Genomic DNA, 24551 nt, shown 5'->3' on the forward strand with positions numbered 1-24551 from the left:
TCTTTATCTCTCCGGTAAAACAGTCATGCATGAAATGAATACTGTTAATCATGTCATCTGTTTAATTTGATCTTGCTTTCGTTAATGTCATGTGTACTCCGGTGGGAGAGCCGTCAGAATACAAAACATATCATTGGAGTGGGTTCAGTTCAAAAATAGAGCGTATTTCTATGAGAATATTGCTTTCATCTGAAATTTTGAGCCTGTGCATGAGAGTGATTTTACTGGTTGCCTTTTGTTATGCTAATAGAAATATTTCTTTTATTGGAAGGTTTTCTGCCGAGCGATTGAATTAGAGCATTTATAACTATTAGCATATGAAGATAAATCTGTAAATATTTATCAGTTTAAGGAATAATTTTGTGAAGTATTCTTTAATATGATCACAGCAATAACTATCTTGGTTCTCTTGAAACAAGGTAGAGGGATGAGGAGTATTATACTATTGTTCTTTCAACAAAGATGCTGGAGCCTTCATGTTTGGGTGGATTCTTTGTTTCATCTACTGGCTTTTATTTTAAGTGGCTTTCAAAATGAAACTGAAGCTATACAGCCTGGTAGATTTCAATATGTCCTTTGCTTGCACATACATGTATTTTGTTCGTATTTATTGTTCTCAAAGGCTGAATTTTGGCCCATAGCCTTGTTTATTGTGAGAACTGCCTTCAGCAGTAGAAAGAAACAAGATATATATATATATATATATATATATATATATATATATATATGCACCAATCTTTTAATCTGTGATTCTGAGACTATTACAGTATTTATCATAGTGTCATACTCATTTTTTTCATGCTTGACCTACGCATCAATTGATCACAACTTTTCCTATAAAAAGCATGCATATTTAATGAAAACATTCTACAGTGAGAGCTGTTCAGAACAAAAGAAAGCCAGCATAAAGTATTAAAAAAAAGTCTCATAATGTAGGCATGACTCATTTGATGAGTTTTGAATATTAAGGCTGACTGGTGAGACTCCAGAGTTAATGCCCTTGTCTGTGTCAAACTCCAGAGCCCACATGAACTTGTATATTGAGTCACCAGTCATCTGGCTGGCTGGCTGCCACCATGCGTCCGAGGTACGAGTAGATTGTCTCAGGCAGGATCAGAAAGGTGTTAGGAACAGGGGCTATTTTGGTGTTAGTCTTCATTCTTCCCTCTGCACTTACCCTTGAAGAGGTTTTTTCCTGCTATGTCAACCAAAGTATAATTTAGGTTGTTCCCTTTTAAAGCATGTGGTGTGAAACTGTGTTACCATCTGAGTAGATACCCTCAAATGTGAGCATTTATTCAGTTACCAACTTTATATGGCAGTGGGTACAGCAAAGACACATTATTATTTGTGATTGTATATTCAGACAGAAGAGTATTTGGGAGGTTTAATCACAACTGGTACATAACAGTTGGTTTGAAGTTTTGCTGTTGACTAAAACAGGTAACTTGGTGTCTATTTTAGTCAAGAGCAAGTTGTTTTTTCATATTCCAGGAGCTGTTTTTGAAGTTGTTTTCCTTTAGGCAGACTTGGAAAATGGCATTTTTGCATTGTGACAATTAAACCTGGACAGGGAGGACTCAGGACGTGAGGGCATGTTATTCTTGAGCTGTTCCATATTCCCTCATTACCCCAAGTTACCAACCAAAAGTGTTTTAAAGATGCTCCAAGCTGATTTATGGCTTCTACCTTTTTTTAACAGAGGACCACCTTAAGTAATTTATCTGTGTTTACCTTACCTTAACCTAAGGTGTTAACCTTAGCAGCGGCATCCCATGAAGGAGTAACTGAAATTAATGTTAGTAATAATGAAATGTAGAAGGTAAATATCCTCATCTGAATCACATGTTTACCATATCCAGACGAGTGGGTTTATGAGAGAGGAGAGGCTGATGTTTTCTCTCCGTGTATTAGGCTATTCTCATTTGTAAGCAGCATAAAGTATGTCTGCAAAAACACTGTAAAAGTTATCATATTTTTGGTGGTGGATGCAGGTAATATCACCACCCACTGGAACTGAAGTGATGCACCAGCAGCTATTCAGCTATTTTGCCTCCAGAAAGAGCTGTGATGATCTATGCAAGCGTCACAAGAAAACGTGACAGAAGTGAAACTAGAACTGGTGACCTTGTGATTTAACTTTGCAATAGCTTAACAGTCAGGAATATGCTACTTTGTTATTGCTTCATTTTGTAGCAACCTCATTTTTCTTCTTGGTAAACTAAGAAAACAAATAGAAGCAACAGTTTGTGATTGCTCTCTAAAAAGTTGACATCCTTGTTGCTATAAGCATATTTTAACTATAACCAGTGTATTGCTCCAGGAAATTTAACACACTTCATATTATTATCAATGAGATGTTGTATTCAAGCTTTGTCAGGGATTTTCCTGATGTAAAAGTTTTTAATTACTCTTTTGTTAGGAGATGTACGCATTGCAAGTTTGTTGTGTGCCTCTGTGAGCTGTTCTCATTTCTGATGTGTTGCCTGTAATAAAATCTCAAAGTTCTTTGTTATGTGAAAAGGAAACTTTTTTCCCCAACAGGAATACGGTATATATGTGTATATACAGATGTGTGGTAAAGACACAAAAGTATGTTGTGAAAATCAAGATCTCAAATATTTAATTTATATATGCAGGTAAACATGTATAAATACATATATATTTTCTACCATATAACTCTAACATATGTTTGTGTAGAAAACACCTTCAGTGTCATACCAGTATTGTCGTAATAGTCCAATAGAAATACTCTTGGAAGAGTAATGTTAGAAGTGCCGGGTTTGGCTGCTGGCTGGAGATGGGATATATGCAGTAAACTGAGTGGCTGTAATAAACACTGCTGCACTAGCTCTTCCCTTTTAAGATATTATGTCCTTGTACAGCTATGCATATAAGTGAATTTTGAATTACTTAAACCCTTACCAAGTCTAAAGGGGAAAGATGATACTTAAGGTTAATGCATTTTTTTTGTAGCCTGCTAGCAATGAAAGAGATACTCCAGAAAAAGTCGTAAGTATTTAAAGTATTACCACAGTGTTTATTTTGCAGGATTTGTACTTACATGCCTTACAGTTTTTAAGTCGAGTAGCAGCCAGTGATATATGCATAAAGGTTTATATTAGAATAAGAAAAGTGACATTGTGCCCTAAAGCTCCTTTTTGCTTTTCCTCTGTTTTTGGAGCCAACTCCAGTTATTGCTTTGCTGATGGAATGACTGTCTGCTTAAATGGTCGAGACATTCAATAGCCCATCTGTAAATGCTTATTATAACACTTTGAGAGCTCACAGGAAATCAATAGCCTGTTTTTTGTATTTTGTTGAGTGAAGATCATTTCATTCTTCAAATATGAAGGCTGTTGGGCTGGGTGAAGATGCAGGATGAGTCCTCTCAGTGCATCAGCTTGGGATGGCCTTATTGTTGTGACACTCTTCCCACACTGATGCAGCAGCACTGTTTAATGGGCTCCAAAATGTTCCTTGTATGCAGACAGCTGTTGCTCCAGTTCAGGGACATGTGTCCTCCCATGCCCTGGGACTGGGCACAGGAGAGCTGGTGGCAGGGAATGTCTGTCCTGCCCTGCCTTCCCCTCCTGCAGGGCTCTTTGCCTAGCACAAGTTACCCTGGGGACCAACCAAGTGGATTTGGAAACTGGATGAATGAAATATGTCTAGCTTTGGGCAGCTGTGTGTCAGACATTTCCAATGTTAAGAGCAGAATTGTGTTTTGTAGAGCAGGAAGGGAAAGTGGCTCTTTTTTGCCGTTCTCACAGTAGTATAGTGAATTAAAGACAAAATGGATATTCATTTTTTTTTACACTTAATCTCCTGTTGTGATTAATTTAAATTGTTCTTAAGTGTATTACCTGCAGTATTAAGTGTGACTTGATAGATTAAATGCAGAATACAGCCAACAAACAGTAATCCTGGACGCTATTGTCTGCATAATCCTGGTAATGAGATTCCTGTCTTAGTTTCACGTTATCTTTCATGGATGTGCTTCGGCCACCGGTAGACACAAATATTTGCTGCATTTTTCCATGAAGCACTTGGGGCTTCCAAACCCAATCCTCACTTTGTATATATGTCAATTTTAGACATTAATTGTCTGTTCCATAACAGATATTATTTGGGTTTGTGCCCTGTTGTGTAGCTGTTGCATATTTCTATAGTATAATGGTTGTTTAGTTGAAACAATATTTATACATTGATGATGATCCTATGGCCATCTACATATTTGGCTGCTTATCTGTTGGGTATTATAGAATAATTTTACTGTATCATCCATACTTTTCTGAATGTATGTAATAGAAAAACCCCAATTAATGGCAAAGAAGGCCATTAAATTCTTTTATTTTTTAAGAGAGTTTAACATTGTGGAAGTTGGTAGACTAAAGCAAAGGCTATTCTACTTTCTGGTTAGGAAGTCTATAAAAACAATGCTGTAAGAAAGTGATGTAATGTGTGAAAAGACTTGTACATGTTATTGGTGCTGTTTAACTGGAGAGAAATGTGAATACCTAGATATGCACATTTTCACAAGTTTGTTAACATCTGGCTCTTTCATTTATTTTGGATCCTCTGGAGTCCATGGATATAAGCGGGGTTTTTTGAGGTCTGGTTTTGTATATAATGTTACTGAAGGAGAGATGTTAATACAATGTGGTGTGTTGGCCTATAATATAAAAGCACAATATGATACAGTGTCTATGCCAAAATGTTTCCTGCCTGGATAATCTAGGCAGAAAAAGGCTAGAGTGGAAGGGAGAAATGGAGACAATAAAGATGAATTATCTTTTATGTGACCACAAACTGTGGAGGTTCAAGGTAGACTGAACAGTCTGTGCTTTAGGATTATAAACCATCACTGCAAATGTCTTTACAAAGAGTGAAAAATATAAGATCAGGGTAACTATTCCTGTCTATATAGCACAAACTTCCCAGGGTAAGGATGATTTCCTTCTGTCTCAATGTTATAATTGTCATTGGATATTTTGGGCATTGCAGTCATCTGGAAGTGAGTGTGCAGCTTTGTATTTCTACTGTGACATTACAACAGCAGTCTAGTCAGAAGATGTATGAGGGATGTGATAAATTATATCCCTTCCTCTTCCATTACTGTTACATCAGCCCTACTGTAATCCATGGTTCTGTGCCATGTGGTGTCCCTTATTTTCCTTTACCATACTGTGGAGTGCAGAGGTTGCTATTTTGACCCCTAGCTCTCCAGGGACTGGGTAAAGTCTGGCAGGAGTTGTGCAATTACTGTAAATTTTCTGTGAAACACAGGTACCATGGAGGGTGCAGCAGAAGAGGACCTCTGAATATGATGATGTCATTACACTCCAGTGTTTTGCTGCTTCTTGTTTCTCTTCACCACAGTTCTCCTCTCCTTGCTGCCACCACCTTTCTAAATTTGTCTGCTCCATTTTCCCATTTAAATCCACTCTTCTCTTTTTCCCACTTTCTCTAATCCCTCTTTCTGCACTTCAGCTTTTACCCATCATTCAACCTTGGGCTCTTTGACATCTTTGCAGCCACCCTCCCCTTTTTGGGAGGTGAATATCTGTGCTGCTTTCTGCTGGGGTTGTTGAATTTCTTCCCAGTTGCCGGTATGGGGCTCTGTTTTGGATTTGTGCTGAACACAGAGCTGATAACACAGAGATGTTTTTGTTATCAGTGAGCAGGGCTTGCACAGAGCCAAGGCCTTTCTTGGCTCAAGGTGGGAGGAGACACAGCCAGGACAGGTGACCCCAGCTGACCAGAGGGACATTCCAGAACTTATGGCATCATGTCCAGCATAGAAAGCTGAGGGAAGAAGGAGGAAGGGTGGATATTTGGAGTGATGGTGTTTGTCTTCCCAAGTCACTGTTGGCTGAACACCTGCCTGCCCATGGGAAGCAGCAAAGTAATTCCTTGGTTTGTTTTCCTTATTTAACTGTCCTTAACTCATGAGTTTTCTAGGTTTTAGCCTTCCTGTTCTCTCCCTGATCCTGCTGGTTGGGAGAGTGAGAAAGAGGTTGCTGACTGGAGTTAAACCACAATATCCAAAAGTACCATTTATGCAGAGGTGCCCAAGGACGGCACACAGGTGAAGAATGTACGTTCTCTTACCAAAGAACCTTGATTTTATTAAAGTTACTGTGTATTTATTTGTTGGAGCAAGATGTCCTTGGCTCCTGCTTGGAAAGCTCATTCTGACAAATATAAATTGTGCCCCTGACCTTTTCAAATCTGACATATCGGCTGTTTTTCTCTCAGCCAGTTACCTCTTTACTGAAAGCAAGCATCTCTGTTCATCTTCCTGTCATCTCTAGATCAGGCCTTTCTTGAGTGATTTATGAGCTTTGCTGACCACTTTCTGCAAACAGGGCTCCTTTCTTGTCATGCCTTCATGCAGGTACCTCACACCAGCTGTTTCTGTAAGAGCTTGACCCAATGAGCTGCTTCTGCTCCTCCTGCTCTTCAGAGGTGTTTCAGACAGTTGTGGCGCATTTCTGACCTGAATTTTGACAGCTTCACTGGTGCCTCCAGGGCTCCAAGATGTGTGGGCACTTAACTGCCTTAAAGTCACATTTATTTTGCTCTTCTTTTTTTGCTGGCACTTGGCACGTTTGCCACACTGAGTGCCTAAAGGATCCTGTCACAGGCTGTCCACTGGGAGGAGGTTTTTCAGACTGCTTTCATTAAATCCTCACAGAAAAAACCCAAGCAGATGATGCTCCTATCCTGTGCTAAAGTATGCAGGATTTGGGCTCTTCATCTGTAGTGTGACTTGATGAGAACTATGGTATGTGTAGAAAAACTGGGATGCTTTTTTACTATCAACTCTGATTTTGAGCTCCCTAGAGAAACAGAGATTTTGCAAGTATTTTCTCTTTCCTTATGCCACAAAACAACTTATACTTTCATATTTTATTTCAGTATAAGTACTGAAGCCTAAATTTGCAACTGTGAAGCCTAAATTTGCAACAAAAGCATGTCTATAACTAACTCTTAAAAGACATCCATTCTTAGAAGACATTACAGATACTAAATCCATCTGGTGTTTAATTACCATTGATTTTTTATAACTACTCTTACTTCTGTGGAAAATAGTCCTGGAAGCATTAAGATCCTTAGGATCTTACACAGTGCTTTTTTTTTTTATCTCCCCTGATTGTCACTAAAATGAATTATGGAATTTTCAATGTGTATGAATACCTGATTGGGGGAGTGAAGAACATGGAACTTTCTCAGTGGTTTCCCATGACAGGACCAGAAGCAACAAGCACAAACTGAAATACAGGCAATTCCATTTAAATACAAGCAAACAATTTTATACTCTGAGGGTGGTCAAAAGCTGACAGAGGTTACCTGAAGAGGTGGTGAAGTCTTCACCCTTGGAGATTTTCAGAACCCAGCTGAGATGTGGTCCTGGGCAGCCTGTTCCAGGTCATCCTGTTGTCAACAAGGGCTTGAACTAGGCAGGCTCCAGAGGTGCCTTCCAACCTCAGCTCTTCTGGGATTCTCTTACTAGAAACCTCCAAACAGCAGACCAAGCACACCTTGCTAATGTAGGCAAGTTTGTTTTGTTTTTTTTTTTTTTTTAATATGTTAATTCTGCAATCCAAATAGTATAACATCTTATAGCTGTGTATCTCCTAGGTATGAGTGTACACTTGTATAGGTATGTATACATCTACCTATTTCTGTCTCCAGTGTAAACATACTTGGACAAGTTGGAGAATATCAGAGATGGAAAAGGAAGGAGTAGAATGTTTATATATATTTATATATATATATATATATATATATATATATATATATATATAAAAATTTAATGTCATTTCACACATGCTTTATGCCATCATTGAGGGTTTTTTTCCCTTCCCCGTATATATGCTACATGTGTATAGCAAAAAAAAAATGCTGATAAAATTGCTTTGAAGAGAGCTTTATTTTTATTAGATGATTTCTCTTGGGCACTACTTATACATAATTGCATCTTTGTTCCGGTGCACATTGACTGTAAGTGGGCACCAATCGTGCAGGAGGAGATCTGGAGGAGAGAAAGCAGAGAGCAAAAGGCTCTGGGTCAGAAGAGGGAGGTTCACTCTCAGCTGGACTCCTCTTTCTCAAAAAGATAGCTCCAAATTAAGCAGCAAACACATAAAAATTGGCCCGAGTTTGTGTCTATATAGAATACTCAATACTTTGGATTTTTTCAAACACTTTTTGAACTCCTACATGTACATAATTACAGCTTTCCTGGTACTCAGCCCTATTTCTGCAGCTCACAGCTGTCTGGGTGTCTTATGGTGTTCTTGAAAACTAGAAGCTGGACAAGGCTGCTAAAATTACATGTATTCTCTTGGCATATAGGTGATCCTGGGAGGTAGTGTTGGAGGAAGCTGTCTGAGAGCATCCTTTGTAGCATGAATTGGATACTTTGTGGGGAAAAAGAGACACTTGCACAGTGTCCCCTTCATCATGTCCCTTCAAAGCTGTGAATCTTGCCCTTTAGTATTAATGCATTTTCTTTCTCCTTTTCAACCCACATTAAAGTCAATCTTCCCCTTCTTTAAATGATGACCTTTATGTTGTTTGGGGTTGAAGAGATTTTATTTGTTTATATCTTGGCCAAGATAGGTGAAAAAGCATTCTGACTTGAGGTTTATATATAAAAGTTGAAAAAAAAAAAAGTTTTCCCCATAAGCATTTGGATTTTTGTTTAAGTAAATGGGAATGCCAAGTTCTCTCTTCTGACTCCCTGTGGTCAAATATGGTGCAGGGTTTAGTTTTTCCTGCTTGTTCATAGGTCTTGAAATAGCTTCTTAGAAATGTACTTGCAAAAATAATAACAGTAATAATAAAATCTATTTTGAAGATGAAAGAAAGCCAAACTCTGGTACAAAGAGCTTGCTTAGCTCCATGTTTAACCACCAGTTTCAATCACAGCTACTAGAAAGTTTGGAAGTCTTTTTTTGCTGTTGAATTTTCAAAATTTAATCTGATAAACCTTTTAATCTTTATGAACTGTACCATTCATTTTAGTTTAGCAGTTATGCCTTTTACACTTGAATAGATTACTTCCTTGGGTCAGTGCAGTTGTCTTTTGAAAACCATTTAGAGGTATCCACTGGTAGTGAAGTTGTCTTGTCAGGTATCACAAACATGCAGGAAGAATGAATGGGTTTGCACTGACAGCTCCAGTCTCCCTCCCCTGCTTTTCTTTACCTCCTTACCTGTGTGTTTTTGATCATCTTTTCCTCTCTCTGTCCCCCAGCCCCCTTTTCTTCCCAAATCTGTAGTGCTCATGTTTTCTGTGATTTTCAGCTTCAAGGACTGTTAGGCCATCTGAAGCAAGAAAAAGTCCTGTTCATATTTTAAAGTGTGAAACTTGCTTTTCATTTCCTTTTCTTGATATATCTGGAAATGTTCACATGTATGATGTGACATTCTTCAGTAAAAGTGGGATCTGCTGTGACTGAAGCTGTCCTGCAAGTCAGAGGCTGCCAGCAGTGAACAGGCTCAGGCTGTCAGCAGTGTGACCATTGCCTTCTTGCATGGCTCTGCCCTCCCAAACTCCACAGGGAGGAGACAAAGGGATTGTAAGAAGTTCCTGTTCAGCTACTTGAAGCATTTCCATGGTGTTCCTTGAGGAAGGGTTTGCTTGGAGTTTACTGGGTTTTCTTTAGGAGCTTGGTATCAGACCTTCAAAATGGGTTTAGCAATAGTGCTTCCAGCATGTGTCAGGGTGTGGCTTTCCTGCTTTTCCTCACAGCTGGAAAGGAGTTCTCATTAAGTGTGAAGGTGTTGGCTGAGCTCTGTTTTTAGGATGCTTCTTCCTGAAGCCTGCCTGTTTGAGGGTTCTGTCACACCAAGCCCAGTGGTGGTGAAACAACTGCAAGTTCCACCAAGCTAGACTTGCACCAGGGGCTTTTGTGTAGAGCACTGTGACAGAGGTGGGGGACTTCTTGAGATTGTTGCAATGTTTGGTTTCTTTCAGCCAGAGGTACCAAGCAGAACATGACTCTGTGCTTTGCACTACTGCACCAGTGCCCTTGCTCTGCTATGGAAACATTTGGGAGCTCCGAGTGTTTTTGTAAAGAGGAGAGAAACCCAGCTATGGTGATGCCTTTGGGGACTCCATTTGAGTTTTGTCTTCAAAATAAAATTGTTTATTGCATTTAGAAAATAAGTAGCTAAGACTAAGAAGCAGGTGGATGAGGTTAAGTTTTACTGGTTTATTTCAATTTTTACGGGTTTATTTCAATTTTTTTTACACTTGTGGGAGAAGTCAAGTGGCCCAGATACTAATGCAGAACTGACACAGCCTCTAAAAAGTAATTGCATTTTTCCTTCTCAAAGAGAAAAAACATACTAAGTGTAATTTTGTTTCAGTCCCTATTGTATCTAGCATGATTTTAGCTTGGTTTTGGAATCCAGGGGGATTTCCTTTTTTCACATAAGCTGTCACCTGAGGTGATTTGTACTTCTTTAAATGTACTCTCCCTTGAAACTGAAGTCCTTAAATAGTCTACAAGTTTTGAATGCTTGTATTGCCTTTGATATAGTTAGATTAAAACTTTTATTTCTGTATAGATGTGGGGTTTGTCTGTATAATTTTTAAGCACATGAAAACAGGGGTAGCATTAATCTCCCTTTTAAGTTGTCCTCTGCTCAGCTGGAATCATTAATTTGCTTTCAGAGTCTTTTAAACCCCTGAAGTGTCCCAATATTTCTAGTCAATAAAGGTCACTTACCTTGTGTAGGAAGTGCAATTTTTGTCAAGTTAGTCAACTGAGAGTCTTGTCCCTTAAGGAGCCTTTCTGATGATCTTTCCAAACAAAGCAGCACTTAAACCACTTCCATAATTTCTCCATAAGGTAAAAATTCCGCAATCCTCTTGAATGAGAAATATCTTTTTCTTCCTGTCTTAAACATGTTAATCCTTAAAAGAATAATAATAATGATGAAAAATGGAGATGTAAACAAAAGCAGTCACCACCGCATACCATAGTGGCGGAATAAAAACTGACCAGTCCTTCCTACCCCTATTTTATTTCTTCCAAGGCCCTCACAAGTAAGGAAAAACCCATATATTGAGGATTTCCCTAGTATACTAGGATGTTGTGTACTAGGAAAATCCTGTTGCCACATGTGTGAGATGCAGGCTTCTCTGTCTGCCCATGCCAAGAAATCTGCCATCCGTGTGTCTTATCCTACTACTGAAGTACTCTGCTGTCACTTTCCTAGCCTGGATGAAAGCAGCCTTGTCCCACTTACATCAATTCTGAATATTGCTTGAAAAAGCATTTCCCAGAGCCTGTGGCTTTGATCATATCACCTGGCTTTACGTCTTTTGTTGGTTCCTTCTCCTCTGTTGTACCCAATATTGAAACTTTTGCTAAGATATCCTAACATTATCTGTCCTCTTCCATTTATTACCAAAATTTTTGGTTTCTTGTCTCCATGCCATCTTAAATCACCTCATTGTTACACTTTCAAACAGTAATCTTTGTGCTTTGTTTTACATCCTTTTCACCTGGTAAGAGCTAATGCTGTTTAAATAAATTCAGTGTGCTCCACTGTTATTTTGATTTACCTAGTATCAACAGGCGATCTTGCAAAATGAGTATTGGTAACATTTCAATTAAGACCTAGAAAAAGATCTTTTCAGAAAGACCTGTGTTTGTGTTTGCATTGCATCTGCAGAAACATATCTGCTGGGAAGAGTTTTCTGTGAAGATGATAGCCAAAGGTTTGTAATGCAACAGAAACTTGCTCTGGGGTCACTGATTACAGAGAACAAGTCTAGTGTAGTGGCATTTCTAGGTGAATGGATTTGTCTGCAGTGAGAAATACCATCAGTTACAAAGGCAAATTGTCCTGGGAAGGAAGATTAAGTGTAACCTTAATACAAGATAAAGAAAATCTTAAAGACTAATGAAACAAAATACAATTTGTTGTGGAGCTATTTGGTATTGAAGGTACTGAAGAAACTCAGTATGTGTTTTCTGGAGCTTCCCAAAATATTTGTGCATGTCTGATGGCTGTGGGAGCAAAGGGAGATATGTCATTCTGCAAGACTTGAGGGTTGCATTGTGGCCTGGCAGGGGGGATGCAACCTACCTTTAGGAGCCAGGAATTGCAATAATTATTGCACTTCTCTTCCAGTGACTGAGTGCTTTTCTTTATGTACAAAACAGAAGCAACATTGTCAAACCCATGTCATGGTTCCAAGCTTTAATCAACACTCTTTAATGCTGCTCTGGAAAACCAGTGGGGGTTTTATTGTTGTCCTTTCAGGTTTGGTGGTGGGGTTTTTCAAAAGATGCCTGAAGGTCTTAAGGCCAGTTGTGTTTGCCAGATTATTTAAGACTGTGCTGCATGCCCTGGCTCCCAGTGGAGGCCATTGGCAATGCTACTGTGAGGCCACTCTGTTAACAAAAAGAGAACAACAACCAAAGGGAAAAAGAAAACCACCCACCACTAAAGAACCCACAACCAAACCTTTTTATTGAGGTCTTTACCTCTGTTCACCTGGAAAAACACCTGGAAGTGCAGAGCTATTAAAATCACTGGGACACTGTTGAAAGGACTCAAAAAAGCTTCTGAACATTTACTGCTACTTGATGTTCAGGAGAGATTAGCTAAAAGTGTTTTTTTTTAAGAATTAAGAAAGTATTATTTGGTTTTGTACTGAGCATTACAAGCATAAAGAATGGAACAGGTCCCTCGGAGGTGCCAAGTGAGTTGTTTGGGAAATGCCATCACAGAGGTCCACTTGGTTGCACCACACTTTCCTAAGTGAAAGCTACTGGTGACAAATTAGGGCAGATAAGTTTTCAAAAAGAACTGGGTACTAGTTTAAAGAAGGGAATGACCAGAGTAAGGAATTTCCTGGTTTAAGGATTGAAATAAGTACAGGAAACAAGATGCACATTGGAATTCAGATGGACTCTGAGCCTTTCTCTGTCTTAAAACATGGTGGCCTATTTCTTCTGGGTTTACCACAGAGACAACATTTTGTTGAAGTTATTTTAGTGTAAAGGTAACATGTGAGAGAAGTTCACGGGTGCTACTAAGGATCACAGAAAATGAACAAAACCACAGGGGCTGGGCAATTCCTAGCTCTGTCCTGGACTGCGTGGGGGAAGCTGGAACAAGCAGGGGACCCTGAATGGCCCCTGCAGCCCCTCACCCAGGGACAGCTCAGCTCCAGGGTGGAATCCCTCTGACTGGGCTGAGCCGGTCCTGTTCCACTGTTCCAGGGCTGTCAGTGAAGAGAAGCAGGCAGGTGTGGGTATGGCTTCTCCAACCAGCTTGGGTGGTGGGGGATCCTTCTCCCCTGCCAGCTGTGGAAGGGACAGGATGCATGGCTTTTATGTGACCGGAGTTTGTTTGACTGCACTGCTGTACTTGGAAAGCTGTTTCTGAACCTAACTCCTGTACTGGTTACAAATGGTTTCATTTCCAGCATAAATTTTCACTTTTAGTTAGCAGCGTTTCCTATACTGATAATGTCAAACTTGTTGCCCTGCAGTGTGGTGTGGAGTTTTTTCCCCCTCCATATGTACACTCCTGTGGGGTGAAGCATTTTTAAAAAATAAAATGTTTTTCCAGCATAGTTTGTATAGATTGTGTGCATCTAGTGGCAGTTTACAAAAGAGTGATGGAAGAATCTTTGTTCCACATCAAAATCTGTGTGTGCTCACATACATATATCTGTATCTATATAGAAAGCTTTAAAATCTGAAAGCATTTGGCATGACAATGGTGTGTGATCACAAAGGCCAAAGGTTTTGTGCAATTTGGCCAGTGCTTCCCACCGAAACTGATAATAGTGTGGGAATTGCCTGTAATGGTCGCTGCCTGTACAATTCATGGCTTGGGAAGAAACCTGGTCTCTACCACAGGAGGGCAAGTTCAGGGACAGCTTTTCTATCTCAATTGCTTTTCAAGGCAGCCGTGGTTTGTATGTGTGGTAACTGAGGAAAGGGTGTAGCTGGCATCTTCACAATTTCAGATCATCCCATAACCAGCGCATGGGTGCTTGGCTGTGCCTCTCTGGTTCTGGGGGTTTTGGAAAGCAGGAGGGACATGCTGCTGTTGGGGCTGGGGGCATCCTGGGGCTGAGCTGGTGTGTTCCTCATGTGCCTGACTGCACGTTGAGAGGTGGGTGTGCCAGTCCATTGACTGAAATCTCATAAGGTTCCGTGCTAGTTGCTAAGCAACTGCAAAACACTTCAAAATGGGATTTCTTTTCCTTACCCACAGACTGTTTTTGCAGCAGGTAGAGGAGAGGGGGAATGAGGAGCACTGTGGGGTGGCTGCCCAGGAGCCCGTCTCCTTCCTTCCACATGTGATGGCCAAGGCGATGGAGAAGGACCCAGTCTTGTACTGTGCTCCCCTTGCAAATTCACAACTCTTCCACCCTGTTACAGCAGTTTCATTTTTTTGCCATGTACATAAATATTGCTCTCAGCAAGAAAAGATGCTGTATTTTAAACATTCCCCTGACAAAAAGCGAAATTTTCAAGTAAAACTTTGGTGTTTTAAGGAAGATAGTTGTGAAGGAAAGGGGCATGACATGAGAGGTATGATGATGATGATGATCCTTTAAGGGTGAATGCTCTCAGTGTAGTCATCATTGAAAATAACTGTAAGTTTTACACGACCCCATCAGTTTCCCACACTATAGAAACAACCAGGTGTGTGAATTGTTTTGGCAGTTGGCGTCCCATCTATTAAGTCATAAGTTCTACAGTTGGTATTTCAAATTATTTCCTATAAATGATGTCTTACATGTGAGGATTATGTTCAAGTGATTGCAGCTTGAAATTGGCTGGTGTCTCATGCATTTTTATCACCAAAATACAATGTCCTCGTTGGCAGTAGCTTAGTTTTGGTATTTGATTTATTTTCAAGCACCTTACTTTTACAAGTCATGTATTGTTTTTTGGCAGAAAGGCAGCTGCTTGGCATTCAGAGCCACTAGTTTGCAGTAACAGTTGTTGATTCTGGTCTTTATTGGTTTTTCTTTCCAATTAAGATGCAGCTGTTATGACTTCTGGAGTGAGGGAGGATTATTTTATCTAATGATATAAATAGAAAAATCCTAAAGTAAGGATCTGTCCTTCAAAACAGCTGGGAAAAGATCAGGTTGTGAGGCCTCAGTGTTTAGTGAGAAGTACCCCGGGCTGTGATTTTTGTGACAAACTGTAAAAAGATCGGGTGTTTCTTTTCTCATGTAAATGGAAGGGAATTAATGATTTGAAGAAGATTATTCTAAAGGATTTTTCACACTGCATCTTTTACAACATAATAGGGGAGCGTACAATTGCTAATGTCTTTGAACTTGGTTTTTTTGTGACATTTGGAGCACTTGCAGATATAGTGCTTTTGTGCTTTTTAGGGAGTAAAAATAAGATTTTTGCTCAGGTATGTGTTCAGTGCTGTATGTGAAAAATCCCCGAGCCACTTTTTGTTTTAGCTATAGCCTAAAAGCTGTAATCAGCAGAAGAGGAAGCCACACACACAAATCATCGCAGTGTATTGCAGACTGGACAATTGTGTTAAACAAGCCATTTAAAGTTAGGAAGTCAAGCCGGCCAAAGGTGAACAATGATTTGAGCTTTATGTGTAATTTCACTTTGGTGGCTCATTCATGCATATTTGTTTTTTGAAAAGACTGTGGTACACCCATTCCCCAAACTCCACCCATGCAGCAGAGAGTCACTCAAAGCTAAGTAAGCACATTCACACTGGAAATCACACTGTATATACACACACAGAGAGATTGCGTGTGTGTGCATATGTATATATGCCACAACACACATACAAATCGTGTATTTTGACTGTTGTTCTCCTTTATGTCTTCCAGATGTGATTTTCTAGAAAGCTGGAGGTGGAGCGGGATGGGAATCCCACGGTAGTCTCTTCTTTACTGTTGTTTCATGGAGCAAGGGAACATGAGGAGCAATTGTGGGCTCTTATAAGTCTTGTTGGAAGGATTTGCATAGTGTCTTTGGACACTGTTTCTTCCTTCTCCTCCAGCTTTCTGAATGGAATATAAATGATATCAAGTTGTTTCAGTAGTTTATCAAATATGCTGAGGCATTACCTCTCAACTATAAATGACACTATCATATAGAAGAATAAAAACTAGTCAGCCAGACCAAAAGCAGGGAAGATGGATATTTGATATATTCTCACACTAACAAAGGGAGTAAACATTCTTATTAATTTTCATAACAAAAGTGTATCTAACTTGACAGATTATTGAACTGAGAGATCAACTAAGAATGTCAATGCTATTGACAAATGATATTGTAAACCAATACGTCAAGCTCTTATTGACACAACCATAAATCAATGACTTTTATTTTCCTCTTTCATTTCAACACAATGAGAGTCGGAAATAAGTTCATATAATCTCAATATTTTGAGTTTTTCTTTTTCTAGACAGCAAGACCACAGGAATGCCCCAAGGAGGTTGTTACTGTAGTCTTATGATACAAAAAATATACAATTAAATACTATCTCTTAATAGAAAATATCCAAAAACAACTCTTCAGGATTTTAATTCAAATACTTGATGCTGTTTGAATAAAGACCATTGCATGAAGACTTGCTGGATGGATGTGGCTCCTTGTCCACATGGGAGCCTGTAGTGGCCTTTGTTGGTGAGGATTGGCTGTACACAGAGCATTTATGGTGATGGTTTTCTTTTGGAGATACCAAGAAACTCATGTGTTTAACAAATTTGTGTGAATGTAGGACAGATACTCTGGTCTGTGTGGATGTGATGACCATGAAGATGATGTCTTTTGAACACTGAACTTTACATGAGAATGTTTTTAACTTGAGTATTCTCAGTTTGAAGATTGTCTGATCAAGGATGGCAGGTTGACTTTTAGGGCATCCAGTGCCATTTAACATGCCCCAGGGTATCAGAGACAGCATGTTGGGCAGGATCCTGGTGTGCAAGGAGCTCTGAGAGTGAGATGCTGCTGTGTTTTAAATAGTGTTGTGACAAGGAAAGAATGTCTTCTGTTTGTGAGCAGCCTGCAGAAGTAAAACCAGAGGTGGGGTGTTAAAACTTTGTATGCCTAGGAAATGAAAATATGACTGCCCTTAGCAAGTCCTGACAGCTGATTTTTTTTTGCTGGTCGTGGTGATACTATTTCTGTTATTTATTCCTGCTTGATAAAAGAAATTCTTAACAATATTCTAAAAAGGTATAGTAATAGTAAATAGTGATAGTAAATACAATCATAATAGGAATAGTAAAAATAATCATAAAGTTAAAAGAACCAAATGCAAACAATGGAAAAAGCCCAATAAAACCCCAAGCCCCCAAAAAGCAAGAGTTTTTGTAACTTGCTTGGTCACTAACTCGATTATAGTGGCTGTATAAAAAGTGGTCCATTTTGGTAGTACATTGTGTTACCATGGTAACATTGACATACTAATTTAGAAACCCTTCAGGCTAGCTTTGAGAACACGAACATTGCACTAGTATACCAAAACATGAAAAGACTTATTGTGACTGTAACTGCTAAATGTTTAGGATGAGCCCTTTAGATACATGTGGACTTTTTTGCCCCCCTCAACATTTCTATTAGGATCCACTTTTGCTTATACTGTTAAAAATATCTGAACCAGTTTTATCTTAAAGATTTTACAGCATTTCTTATTAAATGCTTTTGTTTCCTTCTTGGAATTGGACCTTGGGGTCCCATTGTGAAGGCCATGTTAGGTGCAGCTCCTTTGTCCCCCAGCTGCAGGGGGCTGTTATTAGGGGTACTTGCTTCATTCTCTTGGTACATGGACTGTAAATTGCACTTTGAGTCCTGGGTATTAACAGGTCCTGCAATCATCTTACTTGTGTGTGGTCACAGATTTTTTCAGGTGGCATTGAATTGTGTCAGCTGGCCCAGTGAGTTTGCTGCCATTTAACTGCATATTTGAAAAAGAATAGTTCTGTTGAAGTGCTGTGTAACTTGTAATGTGATACTCTATTTATAAACAACCAAAAAAAGTTGCCAGAAGTAGGGAGCATGCCTGTTACACTTCCTGTTGTGGGTGACTTCCTATGTGGTAGAGAAATGTGTAGGCTCAGTTCCTTGAACCTGTGCTCATGACACCCTCAAAGGCTGCCGTGAGCCGTTGTTTCTGGCCGAGGTTGGCAGAACCTGGAGTTATGTGGGATTAGCAAGGCCTGAACATGCCTGGGGTGCTTCTAAGCTATGATCTTTTTCATTACAGGGGATTTTTGGCAACAATTCTTCACTCTGAGTGGAAAGTACCATGTTTTTTCTGTTTCAAACCAATATATACATGCACACAACTGGATTTGTGAGTTATTTTACCCAACTCGGTTAAATGAAGCAAAATGAATCTCAGCATGGGAAATAAGCATTATTTATTAGATCTCGGTTGAACTGATTCTGCAGTCTAACTAAAGTCTAACTAAAGACTTTTGCCTGAAAATAAGTGACAAAAAGATTGGAATATCAAGAAATAGAGTTAGAACAGAATTGGCTAAACAGTAATCTCCTTTACCAAGTCTGCTTTGTGGCAACTTGCTGTACTTGTTGTTTCATGATAATTTCTTAAATCCATTTTTGGGAGTGGAGGTAGGGTTTAATCTTAATTTTTACGCGATACTAAATTGGCAGATCTGGAAATCAGCAGGCAGGATTAGGTTGTAACACCAGCTTGGGTAAAATGAGAATGTTCTAGATTCTGAGCTTTTATTGAAAAAAAAGAAGGAAAAAAAAGTGAAAGGTAATTTGAGCCCTTCTGGTCACAAGGATTACTGTTAAATCTGTGAGTAGAATGCAGCTGACAGATTCTCAGGAATCTCTGTGCTACAGAGATGTTCATGTGCCATGCCAGCCCAAGAGGTGTTGACTCTGGAGCAGAGCAGCATCAGCACATCTGCCTGTATCTGCTGTTTGTTCTCATCTGAACATGCAGGGAGTGCTCTGTGTGCAGGGCTCCTCTGCAGCTCCAGGGGAGGAACACCCCAAACCAAAACAAGGTGGTGCTGCATTCGTGCCAGGATTTCAGGCTTTCCCATCGTGATTAATGCTGTGCAGGTATGACTTTATAAGGAGTAACCCGTGCTGTGAACAGGGCATGTCATATGTATTTAACAAAGTAGTTAAAATTAAAATTTTTAAAGAAAAACTGAACCGAGCTAAGAGAAATAATGCGTGTTTCTCACAATTATAAATCTACTTGCAATTGAGCTTGGCTACAAATTATGCTTTTCCTCCCTGTCTTCCCTACCTCCTTTGGAGGAGATGACACTAATTTTTTCCTGGATAATTTCTTTATCTTGATTTTGCTGCCCCTCTACAAGCCGTTACACCAGTATAACCCAAGGGTTTTTCAGAGGCGAGAGAAAGGTCTTGCTGCCACACAAGAGGCAGGCAAAGCCATGTTCCCAGTGCAGTACAGATCCCAGCAGCCTTTTTCAGTTTCAGAGAGTGCCTGCAGCCATCCTCATCCCCAAGCCTCTTCTCTTGGTAGCCTGTCCCTGCCCAGACACACGGTCTTGAGCATCCTGGTGATGTGCTGCTGGGCCAAAATGGTCTCTTTTTAGGTCAGAGGGGTAACTTAGCAGTGCAGGAATGGTGCCTAAGGAAGCTGGTCTGGGATGGGCTCCTGACCAGATCTCAGGCTGAGGTTGGGGTACACATCCGTGGGACCCTTCCAAGACACTGGAGGTAGCATGGAGAGGGAGGAGCACTTCTCATCAGCATGGGTGAAGGGTAGAGCACGTCTTAAGGCTGAGTTTGCGTGCTGGGTGGAGAGTGCAAGCTGGAGCTGCTGAGACCACAGCTGTGTGTTGCAGCCTGGCTCTGCTCCCCCTTCCCTGCAGCCTCCCGGCCCAGCCAGAGGCCGTGGCGTGGGGGAGCGCGTGGCGGCTCGTGCTGCTGAGTTATCCCAGCTGCGCTTCAGCTGCTCCCTTTCCCCCGCAAGAGTAAATAAATATTTAGAGTTTAAATTACATTATCAAGCAAGAACAATTTCCTTTTTTCATGTGCTTTTTTCATGTGCTTTGCTCCTTAGAGCTCACTAGCAGCAGCAATGACATTGGGGAATTATCTAGAGACAAAAAAAAATTTGTAAGTCTGTCTGGATTTAGCTACTAAAAATACATTTTGACAACAGTCATTTAGTTTAAGAATTTGTGTCCTGCCTGAGCTCCCTTTTTTGTTTGTCCAGTTCCGTATCCCTTTGCTACTAAATGTTTTTTCTGGGTGTCTGAGAGGCTTTTCTCATCTCCAGTTGCTAGAAAATCAGTATCTTATAGTTTTTCAAGCTGTAAATAGATTAGGGTGATTATTTTATAACCATAATTTAATTTATTTCAGAGGGCTTGTGGGGGGGTACAGTGGTGGTGGTTTCCTTCTTTTTTTTCTTTTATTATGTTGAGTCGTTGGGTTTGGTTTGGGGATTTTTGTTTGGGTTGTGGTTTTGGTTTGGGAGGGTTTTGGGTTTTGGAGGGTTAGTTATTTTATTTGTTTGTCTTGTTTTGTTTTCTCTAAGTGTACAATTTGCCTGCTTGCCAGATGAGGAAACAATGCAGGGAGGCAAAGCTGACTCCCTCCAACAGCAGCAGCCACCCGCTGCCATGCTGCGGTACAGAATGTGAAAGCAGAGGCTGCTGTGCTTCTTTCCACGCCCCAAATCCAAACACCCACTTCCAGCATCCTGATGCAGGCTGTTTGTGGCCAGTTTGTGGACTGGCAGTGCAGGAGAGCCCTGTCCTCTCCTCATTCCTTCACCTGGAAGGAAGACGTGGGTGCATCACCACTGGGGTGCTCTTACCCACACAGTGCCTGTGCCACTGTTTGACACTTGAGTTTTGTGCTAGTGCAGTACAGACTGGTTGGATTTATAGGAGAGTGTTCCAGACTTCTTTTCCAAGCACATTGAATGGATATTTTCATGCTTCATCCTCGCTGCAGGATTATTTTTGTTTGGTTTATCCTACCTTCCCTGAACACCTTAGAAGTTGTTACTTCCTTGTGCACTCAGCAATGCTTCCCATCAGGAAAGAGGTGGCTTGCAGGGCTGGTCATTCAATTTTTGTTCCCAGTTCCAAGCTTTTATTTGCCTATACATTAATATTTGCCATGCCTGATGAGACTGGGCTTTGCTCCTGGTGTCAATGACACAAGTTGCACATTTTCTCACAGTCTAGCAAAGGGATAGACAACAGAGCTGTTGTCACAACTGGAATTAACACACCATATGGTCCCTACATCACCTCTCTTTTCTGTATTTGTCCATTGCAGAAAAATTATTGAAAAGAGTCCTCCATTTTCAAACTCAAGTCTTCAAACTGTTTCTTTTTCTTCCTCAGCTTCAGTGTTTTGTTTGCAGAGGCACTGTTGTTGTTCTTAGACTATCAAATGATAAAACTCCTCAGATGCTAAAAATAACCTAGCTATAACTCTGTAAAGAATTATTTTCTGCAATTTCTTACTTTTTAAGCAGCAATGTTATTTAGTATTCCCAGTAGGTGGGCATCTCTGTCATGTCTGTTTTTCTCTAATACAGCAATATAATCTCTGATCCATGGGTCTGTTACTGTTGTCTTCTCCTCTGTTTGCAGCTTCCCATTGCTTTATTAAAGAAGTCAGCCTAAGCTTATATAACTTTAATTCTGGGTTGTCTGTGTTTTTTCCTTCAAAACAGGTTCTATTTCATTTCTGCCAGTGTTTTAGGACTTCCAGTCAAAATTACTTCAGCAAAATAATCTGATGGGGAGTGTGATAAAACAGGATTTATCTGTGCATTTCTTTAGAAAATTTGTTCTGCTTTGTCTCTCTCCTTAATTTTTGTCCTTTCTAAACTAAACTAATCATACAAAGAGGATTCAGGTGCTGTGTGAATGACATTCAAATTATGAAGAGTTGAAAATACATGTCTGGACAAATATTCAAAGTTCAAAAGAACCTAAAGAGGTCAGAAACATAAAACAAAACGCAAAACTGCAATTAACTTTACAGAAGTGTATCCCAAGTGAAACTATTGCATGTTGTGGAGAGACTTCAAAAAGGGTAATGCCATAAAATACTTGGGAATAATAGCAGGAAGGGCCTGAAATACAGTGGTAGGGAGCCTTACAATGGTTGGCCATATAAAGATGCTGAACTGCAGGGGGGGGGTAGTGGCTCTGAAGGTTTGATTCTCACCCCACTGAAGTTGGATCCCTGTTGATGTTGCTTGGCATTACATCCAACTCTGTTTCTCCTGTGTGGACACCTCATCTATGCAGTCAGTAGTAGATGCTTTATACCTTGGGAGATACTGTCAACAAAATTTGAATTATTTCAGGAGAAAAAAGAAAAAATGTGTGAAATAAAATTGAGGGCGTAATAAAATTGAAGTACAAAAGAAACTTTCAGTATAGGTGATGTAACAAGAATCAGGAATTAACAGAGAAAAATGTAAAAGTGCTCGTTTTGTACATGCATATATCCAGAGAATGGTCTGCTACAGAAACTGGGAAAAGGCTCTACCACCTGTGGTTTCTAGTTCTAGGTCTTACAAGCCATTAGCTGAGAGGTGTTAGAGAATAATCTTCAATTTGTAGGATTGGAGGAAATATCAGTCTCTTTTCCTGAGATCTATAATTCCCAATTGCTTATTAGTCTTTTAGATGTGTGAAAGTTATAAGAACAATGCCTGTCTCTGATTCTCCTGCAAATCTCCCACCAGTGAAAAAAAAATTGTACCCTGTGAATGAACTTTACTGTTTCTCTAAAAACCTGTTAACTAAATTAGGCAATATGAACTTTACTTATTATGACAGATCTGCTTTCTGTTGCCACAATACAGAGATGATACTGGCTTTTCTTCCTTTTATAATTTTATTCTCAGCTCTTCCATGTAACCTGTCTCCATCTACATAAAGTGTGGGGGTTTCTTTCCCCCAAGTTGGATCTATTCTGGCACATCTTCTTGTTCTGTTCTTTAAAACAGAGAATCAAATGATTGTTTAGGTTGGAAAGGACATACAGTGTCACCAAGTTCAACCCTTAACCCAGCTCTGCCAAGGCCACCATTAAATCATGTCCCTAAGCACCGCATCTCCACATGTTTTACATAGCTCCACTGAACCCTTTCCATGGGTAGACTGTTCCAGTGCTTTCCATGACATTTTTTTTCCTAGTGTCCAATCTCAACCTTCCGTGGCACAACTTGAGGCCATTTGCTCTTGTTCCCTGGGAAAAGAGACTGACCCCACCTCACTACAAGATCCTTTCAGGTGGTTGTGGAGAGGGATAAGGTCTCCCCTGAGCCTCCTTTTCTCCAGGATGAACAGCTCTCTCAGCTGCTCCTCATAATACTTGTGCTCCACACCCTTCACCAGCTCCCTTACCCTTCCCTAGACATGCTCCAACATCTCAATGTTTTTCATGTAGTGAAGGGCCCCAAAACTGGACACAGGATTCAAGATTCAGCCTCACTAATGCCAAGCACAGGAGATCACTGTTCTAGTCTTGCTGGCCACACTGTTTCATCCTAAAACATCAGTAAACATGGGTAAAACATCAGTATCCCGTGCATTTATCCAAAACTCATTAAAACAATGTTCCTCCTCCTAGTAGAGCCTGTCCAGATTGCTTTTCCCCTTTGGGAGTCTTTTGCAGTGCTCAGTGACAAGCTTGGCTGCTTTATTTGCTAGTGAGTATTCAGTAGGTGTTGCTTCTCTGGTTGATCCCTCTGTTAATCTTTGTCTAAGTTCCTTCCAGGTTACCTTCCTTTGGACTGCTCATGGTGCTTGTGCTTGAGGATGTCCATGAGGGCGTGTTGCGGTTTTGAACCTGTAGGATAAGAGTTAGGGGCAAGCTAAAATATCTCATATTGCTGTCCATTAAGCTTTTCCCCTTTGGGTTCATGTGTAGTTAAACACCACACTTGTGCAGGAGCCATTTTTCTGTATAAATAGTTGCTGTGTAGTAAAGTACTGGAAGGCTCTTCCCAGGGAGGTGGTAGAATCACAATCTTTGGATGTGTTTATAAAAAGACTGGACATGGCACTTGGTGCTATAGTCTAGTTGAGGTGTTAGGGCATAGGTTGGACTCGATGATCTTAGAGGTCTCTTCCAACCTCATTATTCTGTGATTCTGTGATGTGCAAAGTGTATACATGTTTTTTTTTGAGAACTACAGGAGAATAAGCACAAATGTTGAGTCCAACAACTAGAAAGCAGTTTGAGTGGGTGTTGTTACAAAGGTGCAGTTGCAGCTTGCCCTGCCTCCTGCTCCAACCCTCCAGCGAATAGCAGAGCCCCACGGGAAGAGAGCTGGGGCTTTCTCCCTTTCACCTTCCACTACCATGGCACCTGGCTACATTTCCCACCTTCCTGCAGCAGGCAGCCACTTCCTCAAGGAGTTTGACTCTCCTGAATGTGGCTGGGTTGGCTCATTTGCAGCAGGGTGGGTGCTCTGCTGGTGTGACAGCCTCAGTGCCCGAGGTGCCGCGTTTATCATCGCCGCGCTCTGGCCGCGGCTCCGGCTCCCGCAGCGTT

General features: G+C 40.4%; 1 protein-coding gene across 4 annotated transcripts in view; it reads left to right on the forward strand.

Annotated features, from left to right (window-relative positions):
* The window catches only part of FAM110B (family with sequence similarity 110 member B), a 113259-nt gene that overhangs the window by 51899 nt on the left and 36809 nt on the right, over positions 1-24551 (forward strand). The window contains exon 3 of one of the 4 annotated variants that reach the window (XM_059474511.1): positions 15872-15919. The exons of the other annotated variants lie outside the window; for them this stretch is intronic. The gene's annotated coding sequence lies outside the window, so the exon portion shown is untranslated. The remainder of the gene's footprint in view (positions 1-15871; positions 15920-24551) is intronic. 4 annotated transcript variants of the gene reach the window in all.

Source organism: Ammospiza nelsoni, chromosome 1 (genome assembly GCF_027579445.1).
Source record: "Ammospiza nelsoni isolate bAmmNel1 chromosome 1, bAmmNel1.pri, whole genome shotgun sequence".
NCBI classification, from domain to species: Eukaryota; Metazoa; Chordata; class Aves; order Passeriformes; family Passerellidae; genus Ammospiza; species Ammospiza nelsoni.